The sequence below is a fragment of the Apium graveolens genome, unplaced genomic scaffold (assembly GCF_009905375.1).
Source record: "Apium graveolens cultivar Ventura unplaced genomic scaffold, ASM990537v1 ctg8898, whole genome shotgun sequence".
Classification (NCBI taxonomy): domain Eukaryota; kingdom Viridiplantae; phylum Streptophyta; class Magnoliopsida; order Apiales; family Apiaceae; genus Apium; species Apium graveolens.
This window is the reverse complement of record NW_027421558.1, coordinates 20686-27580: the sequence shown is the minus strand read 5'-3', so window position 1 is coordinate 27580 and position 6895 is coordinate 20686.

Genomic DNA, 6895 nt, shown 5'->3' with positions numbered 1-6895 from the left:
TTTATATCGTGTGTTTTTATAATAGTCAAATTACAATCAACACGGGTTCCTTGTAGATTCTTGTCCTGAATGATTTCTATTTTTTTAAAATTCTGGTTTGACAATTCAATTATACAAATAATTGTTCCGATGAATTTTATCATTGTCGTCTTAATTTGACATATATTTTACACTAGTTATACAATTTTATTATAATATTTAAAATTGTAAATATTTATTAAAATACTAAAAAATAATTAAATGATGTTGAGACAGAGATCTGCACACTTTCTCAGGCCAAAAAATTAGGCGGCTATTTTCCCCCTTAAAATAATTCACTCTCTTTCCTTCTCACTCTCACAGTGTACTTTCCTTCTCTCCTCTCACTATTTCTCACTCTCTCCTTCTCACTCTTTCTCTCTAAACTCTTTGGGCGGCCAAATATCTTAGCTTAGTTTTCTAAATCTGAGCTTCAAAGGCTGATATTCACTCTCTCCTCTCCTTCATTTTTAGTTGGTGGATTTTTCAACATTTTTTCTAAATCTGAGCTTCGGTTTCTAAATCTGAGCAACATTTTCTAAATTTGAGCTTCGTTTTCAACTTGCAGATACTTTGGGGGCTTTGCATTGGTCGATTTTGTAGGTAATTTTGCAGATATTTTGAACTTTTTTTCGATTTAGGGTTTATTTTTAGGGCTTTTGATTTGGGGTTTTAGTATTTCGATTTAGGGTTTATTTTTAGGGCTTTTGATTTGGGGCTTTAGTATTTTGATTTTGGGGCTTTAGTATTTTGATTTAGGGTTTAGTTTTTAGGGCTTTTGATTTGGGGATTTTAATTTCCTGTGTTTCAAACTTATAATTTAGGGTTTCTTTTCTCTGTATTTTAGGCTTGTGTAATAATGTATGTATAACTGTAATTTAGTTTGATTTGATTTTGAATGTTACTGATGTTGTATTGTGTGCTTGATAGGGGGATTTATATCACTAGAAGTAGCTTGATTAGTGCGGCAATTAAAGCGCTTGGTATTATTTCGAAGAATCTCATCAGGTTATACTCGAATCCTAACTTTGCGTATTTATGTGCGTTGTTGTTTTGATATGATTTTGCGGATCTATTTTAGTAATCAACTTAATCTGTTTTGGACTGTGCATTGCTGGTGATGTATGTACTATTTTCATTTGATTTCATGTTTTATTTAGGAACAATTTTAGCCTTATGCTTCTTCTGGTATTAATTTACACTCACTTCTCTCTTTTTACAACGGTCTAAATAAAGAAAAATATCATGATCATATGTTATTCAGTTTTACAACAGTAGTGATGATTTTAGATTGTAATGTTAACACTTTGAAGTTTATGTTCTTCTGTTGTACTTTAATCTATGAAGTTTATGTTCTTCTGATGTATTTTTATTTTTAATGTTAATGGATGCAGTAGCTTTCTTTTCACTTTTAGTTCCCCTGATAAGCTTTGTTTATATTTCTATGCACTTGTGTTCATCATTAGTTTTCAATTTAATGTCACTAGCATTGAAGATTAGAATCAGAAAGTTGAAGCAACAGGAAAAATTACTAGTCAGCTTAGAAATTCTTGGATAACCAGAATAGCATTATATTTATTTCATTACATTGAGTTACTGTATAACTATTAACTTATTGTACCGCATTGACTTGCAAGTAATCTAAAATTACTGAAGTAAATGCAGTGATAATAATAGAATTATATACTCGCCATTAGCATAATAATGCTCATCAACCTAAAATTCCTTTATGTACCAGTAGACTCTTTTGGTCTCACCTCCATCTTTCACGACATAAATGCATTCCTTCATTTCTCTGTACATTGCCTTGAGAATTGGAGTCTCATAATTGCCTCTGTTGCACCTCCATTAACTTTCATCACTCTCTTGTAACTTTTACCGCCATATGTCTTCTTCAACTATTTCTTAACTACTGCATGACACATATTACTTCTTGTACACCTTGTGTTATTCACCAGCTCTCTATTAGTCAAGTATAAAACCTTAAGTTCATTATCACATCTACTCTATTTTTTCTGGTGAAGGTAGGTTCAAACTAAGTTTAGACATTTGTAATGGACTCTGAGAGTAACGTTTGGATATGACTACCAAGATATAGCACAAAATACGGACAACGGGTGACAGATTTTTTAGATAATGTCTTCCCTGTTTGTGCGAGGGGCAACAAAATGAAGTGCCCTTGGAAAAACTGTATTGATCGTAAATGGCATACAAGAGAGGTCACCAATGACCATCTTGTTTGTAGTGGTCCTTTCCTAGTACATGTCAAATAAATTTAGAAACTTCACAAATGAAGCCAAAGGTTAGTACGAACTTCATGGTAATAATATCGGGTCCAGATTCTCCAAGCAATAATATCGACGTGTATATGCAACCTTTGAATACGGAGTTAAAAGAATAATGGGATGTCAGCCTTGAAACTTATGTTTCCTTGACTGACCAGAATTTTATGTTGTGTGCACGCATGATATGGACCATTAGTGATTTTCCCGGATATGCAATGTTGTCCGGCTGGAGTACGAAGGGAAAACTACGTTTTCCTGTTTGCCATTACGAGACTTCTTCATGTTATTTAAAAAACAGCAGAAATATGTGCTACATGAACCATAGGAAGTTTCTTGAGCCTACACATAAGTGGAGGTTGGAAAAAAACTTTAATGGTGACATTCAAATAGGACGGATTTCACCAGTTCTATCAGGAACTGATATTGAAGAGTTGTTGCAGGGGTATGAAAACCATTTCGGGAAGGGCATGAAAAAGTTGAAAAATGAATCTCCTTTCAAAAAGAAATCAATTTTTTTTATTTATCATATTGGAGACATAATCCACTTCGACACAACCTTGATCCCATGCACATTGAAAAAATGTATGTGATAAAATATTAGGCACTCTACTTAATATTAGTGGCAAGTCAAAGGATCATTTAGAAGCGTGTTTCGATTTACAAGAACAGAATATAAGAAATCCCCTTCATCCTGTTTTATCTGCTGATAGAAAGTCATATGAAATTAGACCTGCAATATTTGACATGCCAAAAAAGGAGAAAGAAATCTTTTGCTCCGTATTAAAGAATGAAAAACTGCCATACGGTTGTGCTTCGAATATTAGTCGGTATGTAAGCATAAATGAGAAAAAGGTGGTTGGGTACAAGAGCCACGATGCTCATTTCATGCTTCATTATTTGTTACAATTTGCCATGAGAAGAACATTAAAGCTGGAGGTTGCATTACCGTTGATCAAACTGGGCACATTTTTCAGAGGTCTATGGAGCAACGTGATCGACTTAAATGACCTCAAGAAGCTGCAAAAAGATATTGTCGACATACTTTGTCGATTTGAGATGATTTTTATACAATCATTATTTGATATAATGGTCCACCTTCTTGTTCACTTGTGCCGGGAAGTCGAATATGGAGGACCAGTGCAACTTAAGTCCATGTTTCCTATTGAGCGGTTCTTTGGAAAGTTAAAATCTTATGTTCGGAATAGAAGTAAACAGGAAGGTTCAATTGCAGAAGGTTATTTGGCAGAAGAATGTGTCACATTATGTTCAAGATTTTTGACTGGTGAAGGAGAAACAGAAGATACCATGTCTTATTTTGCAAGAAATGCAAGTTTGGAGTATCATATTGGAATAAAAAAGAATCAAGATGGAAAAGTCATTAAATTGAAATATGTAGATTGGAAGGCTTCTCATCAATATGTTCTATTCAACTCCGGAAATAATAAAATAGAGAGTATGATTAGGTAGGCTTTCAAGTCCTTTTCTCATTTAATTCAGTTTTATGCCATCACTGTTTAACTTTCTTAGACTGTGTAAACTTCATTTTTCTAGGGTGCATTGAGTTTCATTAGATGGTGAGGCAACTTCAAAAAATTTCAAAAGGGAAAGAACGCACACTTCAGATTTTTGGATATGGTTAAAAGAATAGGTTCTGAGTAAGGACTCGATTTCTAGAGATTTAGAGGTTCTCGCATTGGGTCCTAATAGAGCAGCGAGACGGTTTACCGGCTACGTGGTAAACGGATATAGATTACATACCAAGTACAGAGATTCACGGTGTATCACACAAAATAGTGGTGTTTTTGTAACTTTAGAGACCACTAGTTTTGCTAGTTCGAAAGACGAAAATCCAGTAGTTTAAAATGTTAACTGCTATGGATCAGTCGAGGAAATTTTTGAACTACATTATTGGGGGGTTTTTAACGTGGTCCTTTCTAAATGTTGTTGGTACCAAGAGGAAAATGATGGATATGGTCTTACTAAAGTAAATTTTAATAAGTTTTGCAAGTGCAACAAGTCTTTTATGTTCAAGATCCAATTCTAAAAATGGTTCATTATGTTATTAAAAAGTTACCAAGGGACGTGTGTGATGCTGAGAATGAGAATGCAACTGAAGAAGAGATCAGAACCACTACTTTAGATGATATCGATATTGATCCTGGAATAGAATTTGAAGTTGGCGACTGGAGTTGCTTCAGAGATGATGTCCCCCAAATACAAATTCCATTTCTGTCTCCCTAGATCACAAAACTTATTTCTTATAGAGAATTACTTTGCTCGATTTTAGTCATGTTTTATTTTCCAGATTAAAATGCATTGTCCACTTTGTATTTGTAATTTGATCAAATATCGTGAAACTGTTTAATGTTTTAGATTTAGTGGTTAATTATTATGTCAGATTTGAATCATCCTAAAATTGTTCTTACACATTCTGTACATTTATGATATTTACGTTCAATTTTAACTGTTAGTTTCAGGAGATTATATGTTTTTTTATAGATTTGGTCTATATGTGTATTTTTTATTGTTAGCCTGTTCAATTTATTGTGTTTTTATTTCTTGACATATGGCACATTGTTGGTGTTAATACCTGATTAGAAATATTAATCAGTGAAACACAACTACTAATTCTGAACTCTTTTGATTGTATAAAAATCTCAGCACTTCTTGTTTTAATTTCTGATACATATTTAACTAAAATATGAGCACTTCTTGTATAAAAATATCAGCACTTCTTGTATAAAAATATCAGCACTTCTTGTATAAAAATATCAGCACTTCTTGTTGTGCAATATACATATTTTTATTATGAACTCTTTTGATTGTAAAAAACTATCAGCACTTCTCATTTTAATTTCTGATACATATTTAAATAAAATATCAGCACTTCTTGTATAAAAATATCAGCACTTCTTATTTTAATTTCTGATACATATTTATAAACTTGACTGACTTTAATGATTTATTCTTAACAGGATGGATGACACAGCAGTTAATGTGAGGTTGCACCATGAAGGGAAGTTTAAGAAGACATCATATGTTGGTGGAAAACATTTCATTGTGATAGGCTTAGACGTTGAATCATTTTCTTATTCTATGCTTATGGAATTGGTCAAAGATAACCTCCATTTTACTGAAATTGGAGGAATCTACGCAAATAGAGGAAGAAAAGATGGTTGGCAGTTGTTGTCAAATGATAAGCAAGTCACGGCTCTCGTGGAAGATTGTGCTCCTGGTTAATCGGTGAACTTCTACATCGACAACATTGTTAACAAACAAATTGCGCCAGCTACTGAAATGCAACCTCATTTGATCACTCGTCCTAGGGAAAACTTCATCCAAAGTATTTATATATGTAATGTTTAAAGTACGTTATTGATAATTTTTACAGCTTCCCCTGAGAAACCGCTGAAGCGTAAGTTTGTTACCACACATCAACTCCAGCAGCAAAAAAAGAAAATGGATAAAAAGTTGCCCGAGGTTGATGGTCGGCAAGATATTTGAACAAAAGAAAGTGGACAAGATGTACTTGTCAGTGAAAATGAGAATGTAACTGCGAGAAGGAAGTTAGCCTTAGAACAATGGGCAGGGGATGTTGAAGATACTGGAAATAAGGATATTGTTGAAAAGGTATTTAAATGATTACTTTTCAAAAAAAACAATTTAAATTTATATATATGCTTTCCTGATTTATTTTGTACATTTTTAGTTACCACCACCACCACCGCTCTCCGAGTATTTAAAATTCAAAAAAGCTGGTTGCAGAGAGGATAGTTAAGATACTCGTATTGATGTTGCTGACAAGGTATTATTTACACCTCTTTTTTTGTATTAACTGTTAAATAAAAATTTTAGCCATTTTTTCACCCAAACACAGCTTTTGTGTTACAAATTGTGTTTAATACAAATTTTAGCCCTAATTGATAAAGATTGTGTTTTTATTATTGTTTAAAGTGTTTGATATGATAATCAAGAGTCTTGAAGCTAATCTTTAGTTGGGTTGCTTTAATTTTGTGCTAGCTTTTATTTTTAAAGATCAAAGATGCTGTTTTTTCATTAAGGTGGTGCTATATGTGTATAGCAGTGAGTAATATGCATACAATTTGTATATATTGAGAGAAAGAAGTTAACCATGCATTTTCTAATTTAAATGTATATTGTTTTTGATTAAGTCCAATGAACTCATCTGTTAATCATGCATTTTCTAATTTAAATGTATATTGTTTTTGATTAAGTCCAAACAACCTCATTTGTTAATCATGCATGTTCTAATTTAAATGTATATTGTTTCTGATTAAGTCCAAATGAAATTTAAATATTAATTCGGCTAGATGCTTAATCAATCATTTTTCAGACGATCGCGAATGATGCGTTTTATTTTCTGATATGCAGTAACTTTCACTAATAATCATATACTATCTAATTTCTAATTGTTACCATCCAAATAAAGTAGTCGATTAATCATGCATTTTTCTGATTTATTTATCTACACTTGCAGTTACCACCACCATCACCGCTCCCCATGTTTCTCAAAAGAAACATGGAAAAAGTGAAAAAGGCTCGATGTAGAGGGGATGCTGATAAAATGGTAT